The 20,027-nt window shown below is 37.0% G+C and overlaps 1 protein-coding gene across 1 annotated transcript in view; it reads right to left on the bottom strand.

Moving 5' to 3' along the window:
- Nucleotides 1-20,027, bottom strand: part of LOC150101361 (phospholipid-transporting ATPase ABCA3-like) — a 646,575-nt gene that overhangs the window by 141,723 nt on the left and 484,825 nt on the right. The gene's annotated exons all lie outside the window — the stretch shown is intronic.

Here is a 20,027-nt window from a genome sequence, read left to right on the forward strand (position 1 = left end):
TATAAAAAATATTTTAATACTTTTTGATTCCTATAAAACCTACACACAGTATTTGGTTTTTTTTGTTTGTTTTACAATCAAAGCAACTAAGGCCACGAGGCCTGTGTATTATGTGTCTAAATTGTGCACATTGTTCTGGATTGTTTTGAAGGATAAAAAACTCAACTTTCCATGAGGAAAACCTTGTTGAGACTAGCTAACTCACCTTCAAAAGAAAAGCTGTAATAATCATTCCTTGCATTCTAAATGGGATTAGAACCTAGGTATCTCCAAAGGACACCATTCACACCAACTGAACTATGAAAGCATCCACAGCATATAGTTTAAAGACTGTGTAAGCAAATATAAAAACAGTTGTAGTATGATGGCGACTGAAGAGATATTATTATTATTATTACCCCAAGACCTCATGAAGTCAAAGACTCATCTGGGAGGTCCTTTTATCACACATACATCTCATCATACCATCTCTTAAACACACTCAAACTCCTTGCAGACACCACACTCTCAGGCAAGGCATTCCAATCATTCACAACTCTGCACGAAAAAAACCTACCTCTCACTCCCCTACTCACACCCTCTTTACACAGTTTCCAGGGATGACCTCTGGTTCTCCCCTGATCTCCCACTATTCTCTGTAGAACTTCTCCACCATTGATCCTATAACAACCCCTTACCAACTTGTAGGTCTCTATCATATCTCCCCTCTTCCTCCTGTCCACCAGACTCTGCAAATTACATCTTCTCAATCCTTCCTCATACTCAAAAAATGGAAATGGAAAAGAACATTTAATAACTTTGTCAAGAATAAAAGGATTTATGTGGAGGAGGATTACCTCAAAGATAAGAAAACAGTACAGCAAGAATGTGTAAGAAGTTTGGAGTACATCAAGATCTATTGTGCATTTTCTAATAGCAGAGCGAGAGAGAGAGTTGTATGAAACACATGAGTTGAATGCGAACAGGTATTTGCTGAGGATGTTGTTCTCTGAGTGAGTGTAAAAAATGAAGAAACTAGGATGAGTTGTCAGAGTGGAAATTAACTATATGGCCTTATGTGAAAACAACTTGGTTGAATAGGAGTTTATGTAGCATTCTGCAAGGCAAAATGAAAGCTGAGAACAATAACGATAATTAGTATAATGAGTATAATGCTAATTAGGATACAAACAATGTCTGTATAATGTCTTGCATCCTTGTCATTTCTAGAAGTGTTAGCAATAAGAGAGCAAATTAATGGCCTTATGTATTAGTGAATTCATAGAAGACATTCCGATAAGAAGAGAATTTGAGAGACACAGCATATTATGAAAAAATGGAGGGAAAGTAGGGTGAGTGAATGTTGCTTATGATGCATTTTTCCCACTCAGAGTGAAGAAGAGAAAACAGTGCCTGTATAATGTCTTGCATCCTTGTCATTTCTAGAAGTGTTAGCAATAAGAGAGCAAATTAATGGCCTTATGTATTAGTGAATTCATAGAAGACATTCCGATAAGAAGAGAATTTGAGAGACACAGCATATTATGAAAAAATGGAGGGAAAGTAGGGTGAGTGAATGTTGCTTATGATGCATTTTTCCCACTCAGAGTGAAGAAGAGAAAACAGTGCCAGATACTTTGGGAGTGTGTGATGTGAAGTGGAAATGGACAATATACAATATTTAGTGGGATGCTGCTGAAGAAATGAGTGCACTACAGAAGGTGATGAGCATGAGATATAATTAAATTAGTTAGTGCAAAGCAGGTAACAATGCTAATATTTCATTTATGACATCATAGATTGGATAGAGGAAGTATCATCTTCAAGTCAGGAAAGTGACTTTCTAGAATTCCTGAAAAATAGTTATTTCAGGTACTATCTAATAGAAGAACAAAAATATCAAAATTTCAAGACTGATCAAAGCATCGGAAACTGTTACTGTATATGAGATGTCACCACCAATGCCCCACCTAGGAAAAATTATCATGTAAGCCTTGGAAGTTATATATAAGTAATAGAAATTTAGAAGATGAATATCATCTATTTTCAGGAAAAGAAAATCATTACAGCTTCAGAGTTAAGAGATATTTGGTAACAGTTTCTGGCAAATTATATTCATAAGGAGGATAAACTTGTGTTGAGTGATATATTATTATTATTCAGGCCTCCATGGAGTCAAAAGACTCATCATAGTAGGAATATCCTAGAAAACACAAAGTCTCTCATACCATTCCTTGAACTCAATGACTGTTTGCGCTCTCACCACTATCAGGCAATGCAATTCACATATCAACTGCCCCCCATGCAAAAAAACCACTCCTCACCCTCTTGCTCACAGCTTCCTTCCGTAACACCTAGGGATGACCCCTGGTCTTCCCATGTTCCACCAAGCGAAATAACTCCTTAGTGTCAACTCAGCAACTATCTCTTAATGATCACCTCTCCTTCTTCTATCTACCAAACTCTGCAGTCCACATTCCCTCAGGCCTGACTTCATAGCTAACATCGTACAGTCCTGATACCATCTTTGTTATCCACCTCTACACCCCTACCAGAGTTAATTTATTCTTCAAATCCTGGAGACCAAATTTGAGAACAATAATCCGAGTGTGATCTGATCAGGTCAACTATCTCTGCAGCTCAGTATCCTTCTCAGTATTGCAGCAATCCTCTGGGTTACCTTCACCACCTTTGCAATATGTTCCCTGAATTTCAGATTTCTATCAATCATCACTTCCAGATCTTTTGCCTCCCCTGCTTCCTCCAATGCAGTCACCCATCGATGTATCCCAAACTTCAAGACTTCACATTTTGCTGTTCATTTGCCCATCTGTCCAGTACATTCAAATCCTCTTGCAGGACAACCACATCTGCATTATTGCTAATACCCTACCCAGCTTCATATCATTTGCAAACAACTGAATATCCTCCCCCTGCAATCCTTTGACAATGTCATTGATATAAAGGTTAAACAATACTGAGCACTATGGAAACTCATTTGTAACTTTCTGTTTCCTTGATATTATTGCCTCATACACAACTCTCTGATAGCTATCTAATAGCTAATCCTAAATCCAGTTCATTAACCTGACATCTAAACCTGTATGCTGCAACTAAAATATCAACTTATCATGTGGTACCCTGTCAAATGGCTTTATAAGATTCAAAATAGCAGAATATATTCCTTTCCCTCATCAACTGCTCGTCACTTTATTATGAAAGGCAGTCATATTACTAAATAATTCATATTTGTAGATTTGTAGACAAAAACACACATGTTGAACAGATTATTTTATTAATTACTAATAAAATAAAACTTGATGTTTCGACCTCTGTATCGAGGTCATCATCGGAAGGATACAAGTGTATAAGGAACCAAGCTACATGCTCTAGCCCTGCATACCGGTAAACTAAATCTACATAGTTAATTAATCCTTTTCCCTAGCCTGACCTCTAATGATTAAAAATAAAAAAAAATAAAATAAAAAATAAAAATAAATAAAATAAAAAATAAATACATAAATAAAATAAAAAAAATAATAATAATAATAAATAAATAAATACATAAATAAAAATAAAAAAATTAAAAATAAAAATTATTAAATAAAAAATAAATACGACTACAATAAACTGCTAAAGTCCTCATGTATTAATATTCTTCTGGAATTGTACCGATCTGATTGTTATAATATGATTTCTTTCAGTTGCTGTTGAATGTTACAAACACTTCACCAGGTTGTCTTCTTGTAGTGGGATTTTTCTATGGCTAGTTTAGGTTGTTATACAGGTTGTAGATGGGTCCTCCACATTCTTGAAATGGTTAGGCCATCATTTTTGTTGAGATTTGGGTTGTGTTTGAACATTTCACATGACTCTTTAAATTTTCTCTCAAACCAGGTTTTGGTGCAGTGTAGGGACTTGGTATTTTTCCAATCAATTCTGTGGTATATTTGGAGTGCGTGGTCACAAAGGCCGGTTTTCCCAAAATGGAGGTATTTAATGTGTTGTTTGTGTTCGTCTTGTCTGATTGGGATGGTTCGCCCTGTTTCCCCTATGTATGATATGTTACATGTGCATTGTATTTTGTATACCCCTGGGTGGGCTAGGTGTGGAAGAGGATCTTTAGAAGAACTGAGTAGGTGTCTTAACTTGTTTGGGGGTTTAAAGGTGGTTTTAATGTTGTATTTGTGTAGTGTTCTGTCTATTTTTTCAGAAATGCCTCTAACATAAGGAATGGCAATAGCATTCCTGAAATCTTTTTTGTTCTTACTGGTATCTTTATGGAGGATCTTTTGAAGTTTTTTTATTGTATCCATTTTTTATAAATGTTTGGTTGATAATCTTGTATTCTTGGTTTAGAGCTTGTTCATTAGAACAAATTGTTAGAGCTCTGTGTTTAAGGATGTTTATGACACCTAGTTTTTGTGTTGGGTGGCGGTAAGAATTTTTGTATATGTATTGGCCTGTGTGTGTAGGTTTGTGGTAAACTCAGAAGGAGAGACAGCCAGAGGGAAGACGTGTGAAAAGTGTGTCTAGGAAAGGAAGAGAGTTGTTTTTTTCCATTTCAATGGTGAATTGGATACGTTTGTGTTGTTTGTTTAGGTGGCTAAGGAATGTATTTAGAGCTTCGCGGCCGTGGGGCCAAATGGCGAAAATATCGTTGACGTATCTGAGCCAAATTTTGGGCTTTAGACATGCTGTCTCTAGAGCACGTTGCTCAAAGGCTTCCATATAAAAGTTAGCTATTGGGGGAAAAGCGGTGAGCCCATGACTGTACCTTCTTTTTAAAGGTAAAAATTGTTTTGCCACATGAAATATCCAGAGTGGAGAACGTAGGCAAAGAGGGCTGTGATGTTGTGTGGAAATATGTTCTGTAGGAGCAAGACAGTGTCATTGATTGGGACATTGGTGAAAAGGGAAGTTATGTCAAAGCTGACTAATAAATCTTGGTCGTTGAGTGTAATGTTTTTAATTTTATTAATGAAATGTTGTGTATATTTTATGTAAGAAGGGGACTGACCTACTATTTCCTTGAGTGTGGCCGCTAATTTTTTGGCTAAGTGATAATTTGGGTTGTCAATTCCTTCAACATTCAGACGTAGTGGCATGTGGTTTGTGTATTTTTGGCAAGCCATAAATTCTGGATGCACGGGCATAATGAGGTATTAATTTTTTTGTTGTTTTAATTCGGGCCATGTGTGGACGGATTAATTCAGTTGTTTTCTTTTTGTTACGTTTTGTGGGGTTGTAGTTTACCATTTGGTAGGTGTTGTGATCCAATATCAACTGGTTCATTTTTTCAATGTATGTTGTATGGTCTAAAAGGACAGTGGCATTGCCTTTATCTGCTTTCGTGATTATAATGTCTTGGTTATTTTTTAAGGATTTAAGGGCTAGATTTTCGGTTTTGTTTATGTCAATGAGGACTTTAGCAGTTTATTGTAGATGTATTTATTTTTTATTTAATAATTTATTTATTTTTATTTTTATTTATTTATTTTTTATTATTATTATTTTAAAATTTTATTTATGTATTTATTTTTTATTTTATTTTATTTTATTTATTTATTTTTAATCACTAGAGGTCAGGCTAGGGAAAAGGATTAATTAACTACGTAGATTTAGTTTACCAGTATGCAGGGCTAGAGCATGTAGCCTGGTTTCTTATACACTTGTATCCTTCTGATGATGATGACCTCGATACAGGGGTCGAAATGTCAAGTTTTATTTTATTAGTAATTAATAAAATAATCTGTTCAACATGTGTGTTTTTTTGTCCCTAAATCTACAAATATGAATGCTGATCACCGTGTAACCTTAAAAGAAAGAATATTACTAAACAAGACTGCCCCTTAACAAATCCATGCTGACTCTCACAGATAACATTACTCTCATCTGTCCAATGCTGTATATGGTCCTCAATAATTTCTCCAAGATCTTAACACTACTGATGAAACACAAACTGGTCTATAATTTGACACTTCCAGTCTAATACCACCTTTATGCAATGGTACTACTTTACTGTCCTTCCATTCCTTGGGTACCTTTCCCATGGCCAGACTTGCATTGAAAAAACAGGATAACAGAGCAGTCAGTTTTTTAAGCACGTTCTTTTGAAATATGTGGCAAAACTCGGATCTAGTCTCATTTGCCTTATTAACATCCAGAGTACTCATTAATTGAAACACGCTCTCTTCTTGACTACTTCTAAACCTCGAATCTCTCCTATCCCTGCTAGTATTAAAACCTACTTCTCTAGGATGAAATACCCCAATAAAGTATTCATTGAACAACTCCACTACTCTGCATCATTCACTCTATTCTCATTTTTATCCCACAGTGTCATTCATCCACAATCATTTCTCCTCCTACTGACCACATAATGAAAGAATTCCTTATGATTTTCTTTGGATCTCAGGGGCAATCTCTTCTCATATTCCAGTTTTGCCTTCCTTACCATATTAGTCACTTACCTAGCCTGAGTCTTATATTCTTCATGCATCTGCTCTCCACCCCTCTCCTTATATGTCTTCCATAATCTCTTTTTTACATGCAGTTCCTGTTTGATATTATTTGTCATCCACTTTACACTAAATTGTGTCCTCTTCTTTACTCGTGGCATACAGCTTACTATCGATGCTAATAAATATTCCTTCACAATTTGCCCAGCACTAATGCTATCTTGCCCTTCCAATTCCTCCCTCCATGGAACTGTCCCAAGTTCATATTATCTATAAATAAATGACTGAAAGGGTATTAAATTGGAATTGCTAATTAATAACAGATGGCAGGAGTATAAATACGAAGGTGTAGGGCAGGTGCATAAGGAGTATAAAGTTCAAGTTAAGGTGTTATATATAAGAAAGGAAGGGAAAACTGGAGTATGAGATTTTCCAGTGTTTTTTCATTATGTAGGTAAGGAGAGATGGAATTATTTATATAATGACTTATGGATGGTGAACATGATTGGGGACATGTGCTGATGACATTATAAACTGCTTAATAATCACCTTATCAGGATATTTCATTCTGATGGAACAAGTTTAATTCTCAAACAAAGGGGATAAATTGAGGATTACAAAAAAAATAATAAATAATATATATATATATATATATATATATATATATATATATATATATATATGAATGAATAGTTTTGAAATATTAATTGATGGATTAGTTAATAGGTATTGGGAATAGAGATTTTACAATATGTTCAAAGTGATTATACTATGTAACTGACAGAGTCATTAAAATGATTATTTAATGAAGTTTGCATTTATTCCTAGGAAATGGAAAAGAAGATTACAAAGTGAAGATGGGTGCAAAATAAAGCATCAAACTGTAGACCAATAGGGGTTCCGTGATTACCTGGGTGGTTGCCAGCAGTGCGAGGCCTCCTGTGAGAAAAGGGTATAGGTAAATGTGGAATTACAAGGGGGGGGGTGATTATGAAGAGCTCAGGAGACAGCTTGCGGGTGTAGCGTGGAATGAGGAGTTAGCTGGAAAAGAGATCAATGCAGCTTGGGGGGGGGGGGGATTTTCAAAAACTATCTAGTAGATGCAATGTCTAAATGTATTCCAAGGGTGAGAAGGTTAAATAAGGTAGGTGTGAGATGGATGAATAAAGAGATTAAGCATGCGATACAGAGAAAGCATAAGAGAAGTAGAAATAACCAATTTCATGAGGTTATTTCCAAACTGTAAGACCAGGCAAGGAGAGTGACTTGGTTGATGAGAGTAGCTGAAGAGAGGTATGATGAACAGCAGTTAAATAATGAAGCCAAAAAGAATCCTAGGGAGTTCTCTCGATATGTAGCCAGCAAAAGAAAGAATGATTATGAAGGATGACATTGATTGGATAAAATGGTATAAAGACAGCTGTTGCAGAATGTGTGATGGAGATACTTAATGAGCAGTTCATGAAGATCTTTCAATATTGTGAATGTGACTTCATGGAGAGATTAAGAGCAGTTGATGATGGGGAGGAGAGACTGACTGTAAGTGAGCAAGTGGTGTTTGGGGAGTTGAGTAAACTAGATGTAAATAAGGCTGTGGGACTTGATAATATATCACCACATATTCTGAAGGAATGTGCCAGGGAGTTGACACTTGCTTTGACATATTTTTTTAATATGAGTCTTGCACTTGGTCAAGTTCCTAAGAAGTGGAAGGAGGACTAGATTGTGCCACTTCATAAAGGAGGTGATCGAACTCAAGCATCAAACTATAGTCCTATCATTGTTGTCAACCCAACTCTGGATCCAACTAGGATTCAGAGTTGGGTTGACAACAATGGTATAATCCTTGATGGACAGCATGTATTTGCTAAAGGGAGGTCATGTTTTAGTAATCTACTTGCTTATTAAAATAAAGTGACTGCTTCCTTGGACAGAGGAGAAGGATACACAGTAATATATTTCAATTTCGCAAAGGCTTTTGATAGAGTACCTCATGATAAGTTGACAGTCAAACTAGAGCAGATGGGGTTGAATATTAGATTAGTGCATTGGATTGGAGACTGGCTATGTGATAGGTATCAATAAGTTGTGTATAATGGTGTGATATCCAGGAAAAGGAAAGTCCCTAGTGGAGTGCCTAGCGGTCTGTTTTAGCCATTACTGTTTAACTTGTATATTAATGATATTGGCAAAGATTTGGATGGAGACATTCAGTTATTTGCAGATGATGCAAAGATGGGATGAATCATAAAGAGTAGCGAAGATCTTGTGGCCTTGCAAGAAGACTTGAATAAATTGAGTGATTGGGCACGGAAATGGGGAAGTGAGTTCAATGTTGAAAAATGTAAGGTTTTAAAATTTGGAAAACAAAGATGGGATGGAGAGTTTATGCTTGGTGAGAATATAATGTTGGAGGTAGAGGAAATAAGAGATCTGGGGGGTGATAGTGGATAAGGATCTAAAATTTAGGGGACACATCGCCAGAATTGTGAAGACAACAACAAGGGTTCTGGGAATGATGCAAAGGGCACTGACGTGAAGAAGTAGGCAGATTCTTGTTCCGTTGTATAAGACTTTGATTAGGCCACACATGGATTATTGTGCCCAGATTTGATCAGCAGGTTTTCAGAAGGATGGAGAGATGGTGGAAAGGGTCCAAAGGCATCTGACTAAGGTATTTTGTGACCTCTGGAATGTCAAGTATGAGGAAAGATTGAGAAGATGTAATTTGCAGAGTCTGGTGGACAGGAGGAAGAGGGGAGATATGATAGAGACCTACAAGTTGGTAAGGGGATTGTTATAGGATCAATGGTGAAGAAGTTCTACAGCAAATAGTGGGAGATCAGGGGAGAGAGAACCAGAGGTCATTCCTGGAAACTGTATAAAGAGGGTGTGAGTAGGGGAGTGAGAGGCAGATTTTTTTCGTGCAGAGTTGTGAATGATTGGAATGCCTTGCCTGAGAGTGTGGTGTCTGCATGACACGGTATGATGTGTGTGTGTGTGTGATAAAAGGACCTCCCAGATGAGTCTTTGACTCCATGAGGTCTTGGGGTAGTAGTAACTACATGATAAGTTGATATTCAAACTAGAGCAGGTGGAGTTGGATACTAGACTAGTGGACTGCATTGGAGATTTGCTATTGTGATGGGTATCAGCAAGTTATGTATGGGGGGACAATATCCTGGAAGAGGAAAGTCACTAGTGGCGTACTTCGGGGATGATTATATTATATTACATGATTATATAATTTATTATTATTCAGTCCTCCATGGAGTCAAGAGACTCGAAGCAGGAGGTCCTTCCTAGGAAACAAAGTCTATCATACCATTCCTGAAACTTATTGACCATTTATGCTCTCACCACTCTATCAGGCAATGCATTCCACAGTTCTGCTACCCTACATGCAAAGAAACCACTTATCACCCTCTTGCTTATAGCCTGCTTTCATAACTTACAGGGATGGCCCTTTGTCATCGCTACTTCCTGTTGCTCCACCAAGTGAAATAACTCCCCAGTTTAAAAGTCTCACTCATATCACTTCTCCTATCCACCAAACCTTGCCATCCACGTTCCCTCAGCTGATCCTCATAATTAACATTGTACAGTCCTGAAACCATCTTTGTTATCTGCCTCTGCACCGTTTCCACAGATAATTTATCCCCTTCAAATCTTGGGGACCAAATTTGAGAACAGTAGTCTAAGTGTGGTCTGATCAGGGTCTTATACAATCGAATGATAACTCTTATCTCTGCAGGTCAGCATCCTCAATATTGCAGAAATCCTCTAAGTTATTATTATTATTACAAGACCCCATGTAGTCAAAGACTCATCTGGAAGGTCCTTTTATCATACACACACAGCTCATCATACTGTGCTTTAAATACACTCAAATTCTCTGCAGGCACCACATTCTCAGGCAAGGCATTCCAATCATCCACAACTCTGCATAAAAAAAAAACTGCTTCTCACTCCACTACTCACACCCTCTTTATACAGTTTCCAGGAATGACCTCTGGTTTTTCCCCTGATCTCCCACTATTTTCTGTAGAACCTCTCCAGCATTGATCCTATAATAACCCCTTAATAACTTGTAGGTCTCTATCATATCTCAGCTCTTCCTCCTATCCACCAGACTCTGTAAGTTGCATCTTCTCAATCTTTCCTCATACTCGATATTCCAGAGGTTAGAACTACCTTAGTTAGTCACCTCTGGCCCTTTCCAACATCTCTTCATCCTTCTGAAAACCAGGTGACTAATTCTGGGCACAATAGTCAATGTGTGGCCTAATCAAACAAGGAACAAGAATCTCCCTACTTCTACAAGTCAGTGTTCTCCGCATCATTCCCAGAAGCCTTTGTGTTGTCTTCACAATTTTGTCTATGTGTTTAAAATCTTACATTTTGCAACATTGAATTCATATCACCAATCCTATACCGAATCACTCAATTTATTCAAGTCTTCTTGTAATGGCCACAACATCTTCTCTACTCTTCATGGTTCGTCCAAACTTTGCATCATCTGCAACCAACTGAATATCTCCATCCAAATCTTCACCAATATCATTAATATATACAAGTTAAATAGTAATGGTCTTAAAACAGATCCCCTGAAGCACACCACTAGTGACCTCCCTTTTCCTGGATATCACTCTACCATACACAACTTTTTGATCCCTAACAGATAGCCAGTCTCAAATCAAATTCACTAATCTAATATCCAACACCATCCTCTATAGTTTAATTATCAACTTATCATATGGTAATCTATCAAAAGCCTTTGCGAAATCTAAGTATATTATTGTGCATCCTTCTCCTCTCTCCAAGGAAGCAGTCACCTTATTGTAATAGAAAGTAGATTACTAAAACATGACCTCCCTTTAGCAAATATATGCTGTCCATCATAGATAATACCATTGTTGTCAACCAAATTCTGGATCCTAGTTCTAACAAGCATCTCCAACACTTAACCACAACACCTGATACACAGATAGGTCTATAGTTTGATGCTTGAGTTCTATCACCTCTTTTATGAAGTGGCACAATCTTATCCTCCTTCCACTCGTTAGGAACTTGACCCAGTGCAAGACTCATATTAAAAAAATATGTCAAGGCAGGCATCAACTATCTGGCACATTCCTTCAGAATACGTGGTAATATATTATCAAGTTCCAGAGCCTTATTATTATTATTATTACCCCAAGACCTCATGGAGTCAAAGACTCATCTGGGAGGTTCTTTTATCACACACACACACATCTCATCATACCGTGTCTTAAACACACTCAAACTCCTTGCAGACACCACACTCTCAGGCAAGGCATTCCAATCATTCACAACTCTGCACGAAAAAAACCTGCCTCTCACTCCCCTACTCACATCCACTTTATACAGTTTGCAGGTATGACTTCTGGTTCTCCACAGATCTCCCACTATTCTCTGTAGAACTTCTTCACCATTGATCCTATAACAATCCCCTTACCAACTTCTAGGTCTATATCATATCTCCTTCCCCCCTTCCTCCTGTTCACCAGACTCTCAAATTACATCTTCTCAATCTTTCCTCATACTCGACATTCGAGAAGTCAGAAACTACCTTAGTCAGATGCCTTTGGACCCGTTCCAACATCTCTTCATCCTTCTGAAAACCTGCTGACCAAATCTGGGCACAATAATCCATGTGTGGCCTAATCAAAGTCTTATACAACGGAACAAGAATCTGCCTACTTCTTCACATCAGTGTCCTTGATTCCATTCGCCTGTATCTCACATGCAGAGCCGGCGCTAGGGTCTTTGACGTCCGCATGCAATTTCTTTCTTAGCGCCCCTGTAACGATCCGGGAGTGTGTGGTTCTTTTACGATAATAAAAATTTAAATGATTTGAAATTTCTTAAATAAATTTTGACAGAACAGCCAGAAGTTGGTTCACTAAATGTAACGAACCGAGAGTATTGACTAGGCAGGATAATCGTTAAAAACCCGAATATTCAAAAAATTCTCAAAAGTTAAAGCAAATTTAGATAAAGCCACTTCACTTTAATCGTTGAATATAATGATACAGGGATTATAGCCTTCTCACCAACTCATCGCTAACAAAATTAAAATGAATTTTAATTAAAGTTAAAATTTATTTGATTTAAAGTTTAAAAAATTCTCTGATTTTACAAGTTAGTAAATTGTTAGTAACTTGTAAAACTTTTTTAATAATTTTTATAAGTGGAACTATCTTTTAGGAAAATAAAAGAAACTCAAGATAGATATGAAAATAAGAAAACAATTCAGAAATAATTAGAACATTTAATATAAGTTATTAATTATATGAAGAGCCAAAGGCTTCAATTCGGCGACATTAACTTATTTAAGTTAAGGGATATTACATCCCATATTGTTTCATAGCCGAATAAGAAACTCAAAGAATTTCATGCCGAATATAGTAAATATATATAAAGTTCGGCGAGTCCAAGTGTAAGCAAATACCTGGATAGTGTTACAACTGACCCTTTAGGGAGTGCAACACTGAGGCAACTCATGGTAAGGGTGGAACAAGCTCCAATCACTATTCTTGACATTCCCCCATAATAGGAATTGGTGAAATCCAGCTCCTAGGAGCTGTATTACTGTTCTACATTATGAATGAGAGAAGGTCACTATTACATCCCATATTGTTTCATATATATATATATATATATATATATATATATACTATATTCATCATGAAACTCTTTGAGTTTCTTATTCGGCTATGAAACAATATGGGATGTAATATCCCTTAACTTAAATAAGTTTATGTCACCGAATTGAAGCCTTTTGCTCTTCATATAATTAATAATTTATTAGGACACCTTGGCAATTCTCATAGTAGGGTATATGTAAGTTCTGTTTGCTACAAACTTGGTATTTCTAGGTCTACCTACTGACTGACGAGACCTCAATAAAGGTTGAAACCAGTCTGGGTAGTGACCTTCTCTCACTCATAATGTAGAACAGTAATACAGCTCCTAGGAGCTGGGTTTCACATCATGGGAAAATGTCAAGAATAGTGATCGAAGCTTGCTCCACCCTTACCATGAGTTGCCTCAGTGTTGCACTCCCTAAAGGGTCAGTTGTAACACTATTCAGGTATTTGCTTATGCTTGGACACGCCGAACTTTATATATATTTACTATATTATTATTATTATTATTATTATTAAACAAGACCTCATGGAGTCAAAGACTCATCTAGGAGGTTCTTTTATCTCACACACATCTCATCATACCACGTCTTAAACACATTCAAACTCCTTGCAGACACCACACTCTCAGGCAAGGCATTCCAATCACTCACAACTCTGCACGAAAGAAACCTGCCTCTCACTCCCCCACTCACACCCTCTTTATACAGTTTCCAGGGATGACCTCTGGTTCTCCCCTGATCTCCCACTATTCTCTGTAGAACCTCTCCACCATTGATCCTATAACAACCCCTTACCAACTTGTAGGTCTCTATCATATATCCCCTCTTCCTTCTCTCCACTAGACTCTGCAAATTACATCTTTTCAATCTTTCCTCATACTCGACATTCCAGAGGTCAGAAACTACCTTAGTCAGTTGCCTTTGGACCCTTTCCAACATCTCTTCATCCTTCTGAAAATCAGGTGACCAAATCTGGGCACAATAGTCCATGTGTGGCCTAATCAAAGCCTTATACAATGGAACAAGAATCTCCCTACTTCTACACGGCAGTGTCCTCTACATCATTCCCAGAAGTCTTTGTGTTGTCTTCACAATTTTGGCGATGTGTCCCCTAAATTTTAGATCCTTATCCACTATCACCCCCAGATCTCTTATTTCCTCTACTTCCAACAATATATTCTCACCAAGCATAAATTCTGCATCGCATCGTTGTTTTCCAAATGTTAAAACCTTACATTTTGCCACATTGAACTCATATCCCCATTTGCTTACCCAATCACTCAATTTATTCAATATTCGGCATGAAACTCTTTGAGTTTCTTATTCGGCTATGAAACAATATGGGATTTAATATAAGTATTCAAAAAATAACATCTTTACAGAATAACAGAAAATAAATTAAATTACATAAATATACTTGAAATTGTTTTAATTAAAATTTTAGGGTTTTTGATTTCATATTCAAAAAATTAGAAATAATGGTCTTGATGTCTAATTCTGCACATATATCATTTTAAATAGCTATTAATGCCAAACTAACAAGCCTTTTTTGTGACATTCTTGTTCTTAAGTAGGTTTTAATCAATTTCAACTTGGAAAAGGAACGTTCACCGCTCGCTCGCTACACTAACAGGTAAGGTTAATAGCATTCTTAAAGCAAATGAAAAGTTAGGGAAAGATAAATTATTGAACACAATAAAATTTAGACTATCGAAAGGGTTTTGAATATTTAAATTATCCTTCCGAAAAATATCCTGGAAAGCACATAACTCGTCATATAGTTCTATTGCATTTACATTTTTATTCTCGCAGTCCTTCAAGAGAATCTAATCGTCACAAATTTTTCGTAAATCTTCGTTATTAATTTGTAGTAATCTATACAAGAAATTGAAATTATCATACCTTTTAGTTGTTCAAAACGTTCTATTAACGAACACATTGCAACGTCTAGAAGTGTAAAAAACACATTCACTTTAAATTTATCTTCTGGTGATTGTGGCGTTTCGTCATGATGCTCGTAGTCAAATTGTCACGTCTTCTTTCATCGTCGAACTTCCGTTCCAGTTTTAAATTCTTGATCTCCATCCACCTCTTCACTCAGTTCTTTTGCCGTTTTTAGATCTTCTTTAAAATTTGTATCTGATCGATACTCTTGTAAAAATAATTTCAAGTTTTCGATAGATTCTAAAGCAAGTGTAATGTTCATATTTTTGTCTTGAAGCATTTTACTCACAGCGTTTATTCTGTTAAGCGAATCATATATATATATATACAGGGTGTTCGGGATAAATTTGACATATTTATAATTAATTATATTTTTCCGTAAGTTACATGTATTAACACGTTCGCTGCCAACTACGAGTATACTCGTAGTGGGTAAACCTGCTTCACAAGCCAGCTACGAGTATACTCGTAGGATGCCCACCGCCGGGAACGAGATTATTGTAGTGACCTTGAAGAAGAGAAAATGCTTGGCTTGTGGGGCTAGCTTCAAAACTGTGTATTCCCATAGAACGTATATGCTCTGTACAAGCCAACTACGAGTATACTCGTAGGACGTTTACCTCGGGTAACGAGATTATCGAACTGACCTTGAAGAAGTAAAACTGCTAGGCGTAGGGGAACAGACCATGCCAAAGTAGCGTGGCAGCGAACGTGTTAACACACACTTCTCTTCATTTAAAAGTTTGGACCCTTCTTCATTCATATACAAGATGTCAGAAAGGATGGATAGCTGGAACCCACCTGAATCATGGAAGAGAATAACTTGTATCATGATGATTCGTGCCCGCCATCAAAATAAGGATATTACGACTGCTGCCCAATGCTCCCTGAATACAGTAAAAACAATCAGGCATGAACTAGAGACTTGCAATGGTGACTACGAGGATGTAGCAAGAAGAAAGATCCCTAGCAGACGATCTGATTGCGTTCGTACAGCAGAATTCCTCGCAAATCTGCAGGAACAGGTGTTGAAGAACCCTGGCATTGGAATTCGGGCTTTGTTCGTGGAGTTGCTAACTGTAGTCAAGCCCTGGATAACAAGGGTAGCCAATGGTAGGCCGTATGTATGGCAGCAGGATTCGGCCCCTTGCCACACCTCTGGGAAAAGTCAAAAATGGTTGTCTGAAAATTTCTACGACTTCACCAGTCCAAATGTTTGGCCTCCAAACTCCCCAGACCTTAACCCCATGGATTATTTTGTATGGGGCGCAGTTGAAAAAGACACCAATCGCACTTCCAGTAATACAAAAGCCCAGTTAATGGATAAAATTAAAACAGTTTTTGCGGCCCTTCCCAGGGAGACTGTAGCATCAGCTTGTTCGAGGTTCCGAAGCAGAATTGAAGCTGTGATCGATGCTAATGGTGGTTATTTTGAGTAAATCTTGTTGATAGTATTGTAATTAACTCTGCCTGTAATGTTTTTTTGTCAATTCATTAAATTTAATAGATACAAAGAAGATTTTCTTTTTCCTTACGAAACTGTCAAATTTATCCCGAACACCCTGTATATCTGCAAAACCTAAAACGTTTTCCCTGATCTTGACAATTCCATTGTCACAGGAAACAAAGCAAATAATAATGGTCATTTGTTCTGTTTTACTTGCATCAGGTGTGCAGTCTAAAATTATGGAATAATATTTAGATTTTAGAATTGATAATAAAATTGTATCCCTGATTGCATTACTTAAAGTTTCCAATATTTCATTTTGACTCTATTTACTCAAACAGGGTACTCTATTGTTTCATTGTAGGGCCCTTTCAACATGATTTTCCATAATGGGATCAAACTTCCCAAACAGTTCGACTAATTTTAAAAAATTGCCGTTATTTCTTTCATATCACTTACCAGATGATCTGCAAAAAGCTAAATTTCGGCTATCAACGACTTTTATAATTTCAATCAAGTGTTCTAAAACACTCGTCCAATATTTCTTTTCCATTTCATACATGCTTTGAGTCTGGAAATCAATAGTAGTTTTGTTTTTTTAAATTTTTATCAAGTTCCTTCCATTTTAAGAAATTTTTCATGTGAGTTAAACTAGTCTCATGTCTATGTAAGGTTGTACTTACATTTCTCCAATCGTTATAACCTTCTAGAAGACTCAGTGGGTGATTCAGTAGGTGCGACAAGTTTGCAACAGAAGCAAAAAACAGAATTTAAATTTTTGGAATAAATGAGTCGTTCTTGGCACGATCTCCCGTTTTCCATTTTTCTATTATAATATGTGTCACCAAATTTACGACCATATGTATCTCTGGGATATATTATATTATATTATATTTTTATTTTGAACAGGCCCCATTTCAAATAAAACAACTCGTAAGTTTTCATCAATATTTCCCCATTCACCTGGATCTTCTAAATTCACAGAGACTAACAATGTGTTAGTTTCGTGGTCAACTACAACTAAATCTTGTAGTTGACTAAATCCTAACTATTTTTTTACTTAAATCATGTTCATTTATCTTGTTGAATAGTTGCAATAGTACCTTCATGCAAACTGGATGATGTGCACGGGTCTTCAACTCTGATTTCTGATGTATCGAGCTGGTTTCAATCTGCATCAGAATATTTTAATATTTTAACAAATTTATTAAGAGCCCCAGTTTGTTTCTTAATATCTGATTCTTTTGCAGGATGATGCTTATGATTTTATGCACTGAATAACTTTTTCTTAAATTTTTGATTCCATTTCTATTTTATACCCACAAGAAATTATTACACAATATGACACAGAGATGAAATAATAGTCTGCACTGTGCTACTGTCAGTAGCCTAATGAGATGCGTACCATATGACTGGTTAACTAGCAACAAATGTTTTGTACAAAAATTCGTTATTGCACATAAAAACTGTTCCAGGTTTCACTTTAGATAGACTGCAGTAGACACAACATTCTGCAAGCAAGCATTTAGCCTGCTCTAGCTGCAAAATTGTAAACAGCCAGCTGATCAAAGAGGCGGCAATATACATTTTTTTAAAATTTTTATTCAGTGTATACAGCCTCATTTATTTTAAAATTGATCATTCTAAGAATTATTTTGTTTTTATGATAAAAATTTATTTTGTTTCTTAAAAATTAACTTATGAACCATTCCCTGGAGGCGGCACCCGTATGCACCGCATGCCCGCTTCCGCCAGCCCTGCTCATACTATACTGCCTCAAAACCAATGGCTCTATTTCAGTCTTGCATCTCTACTTTGTATGGACATAACTCTTTCTCTATCATCAATAGCACTCCCCCTCCCTTTTTAACCCTTCTATCCTCACGAAACACATCATACCCTTCCATCTCTATTCCTGTCAGGATGTCATCCTCTTCCAACATGTCTTACTTATTCCGACAATCTTTGGGTGAACAGATGCAATTAATGCAACCATTTTATCTGCCTTGTTTCTTATACTTCTAGCATTGGTATACAAACACAACAGCTCATTTCTGGAACAATAGCTACTTCCACTGATCCACTCACTCGATGTGATCTCTCCATGCTCGACTGGGACCATTTCCCTTTCTGCTTCTTCTTTTCATAACCCTTTTCAATTCCAACTGTTTCCTCTTGATCCCTGGTCATCCAATTCCTTTCCTGCCTACACATGCTCTCACCTCCTCTTGGAGTATCCACCTTTCTCACGCTGTGTACCCCTGTTCACCCTCAGCCTCCCGTTTCCCTGCTCCTCTTGCACACCCATTCTCTCATTTTCTATACTCATACCACTCACTTCCCCCATTGATATCCACTTCTTAAATTTCTCCTATCTTACTCTCCTGCTCTTCCACATCACTCCCCTCTCTATCTGATTCATTCTCTTAATTCACTTCTCTGCCTTCCATCTGCAGTCTCTCCAAGCGACTCACACCATAACTACTCAAATGCAGTCCATCGCTCCCATACATCTCACTTCTTCCCTTAAACTCATTCCACACATTAACAAACTGTACTGCCATCTCCTCACACATTTCAGCCAGCATATCATTCATAATCCTTGCTCTCCACCTCATTTCACCACAGTCATACCTATGCAACACACTGACTACCCTTCCTGTCACACTATTCTCTTTTATCCTTCCAAGCAGCCTCCTGATATCCATTCTGACATGCTCTTTGTTCTCTTTCAAATCATTTGTACCAATTAATACTATTAACTCTTTTGCTCACTCCCACCTCATATCCAATGCCTCAATCACTCTACTCATTTTACTGCCTGGAAAACATACCTTGTGCATTCTATTCTCTAGCACACCTTTAATAATGGAGTTGCCATACAACGCCACTCGCTCATCTTTCGTTAACTCTTTCATGCCATCATGATTTATTTTAATAGTTTTGACCTGAATTCTCTTAATTTCATTCTGCATCCATTTCATTTCTTGCCTCATCCAATCCAATTCAACTTCCGAATCTCGCAACACATTCTCTCTATCATTCAATCTTTCTAGCTTTCAAACTCTAACATCTACTTTGCTACATCTACTAACATTAACATCTATTTTGCTCAACTCCCCCATACACCTCTTGTTCACTTTCAGTCAGTCTCTCCTCCCCATCAACAACTGCTCTCAATCTTTCCATGAAGACACATTCACAAGATTATAAGACCTTTATGAACTACTCATTAAGTATCACTACCACACCTTCCGCAACAGCTGTCTTTTTACCATTTTCTCCAATCAATGTCATCCTTCCATAATCATTCTTTCTTTTGCTGGCTACATATCGAAAGAACTCCTTAGAATTCTTTTTGGCTTCATTAGCTAACTGATGTTCATACCTCTCTTTAGCTACCTCACCAATCAAGTCACCCATCTTGCCTGGTCTTTGTAATCCTCATGGAATTGGTTATTTCCACTAAGCTTATGCTGACTCCATAATGCCGTTTTTGTCTGTATTTTATGCTTAATCTCTT

This window comes from Typopeltis vanoorti, chromosome 11, assembly GCF_054136105.1.
Source record: "Typopeltis vanoorti isolate ZY-2024b chromosome 11, IOZ_Tvanoo_1.0, whole genome shotgun sequence".
Taxonomy (NCBI): domain Eukaryota; kingdom Metazoa; phylum Arthropoda; class Arachnida; order Uropygi; family Thelyphonidae; genus Typopeltis; species Typopeltis vanoorti.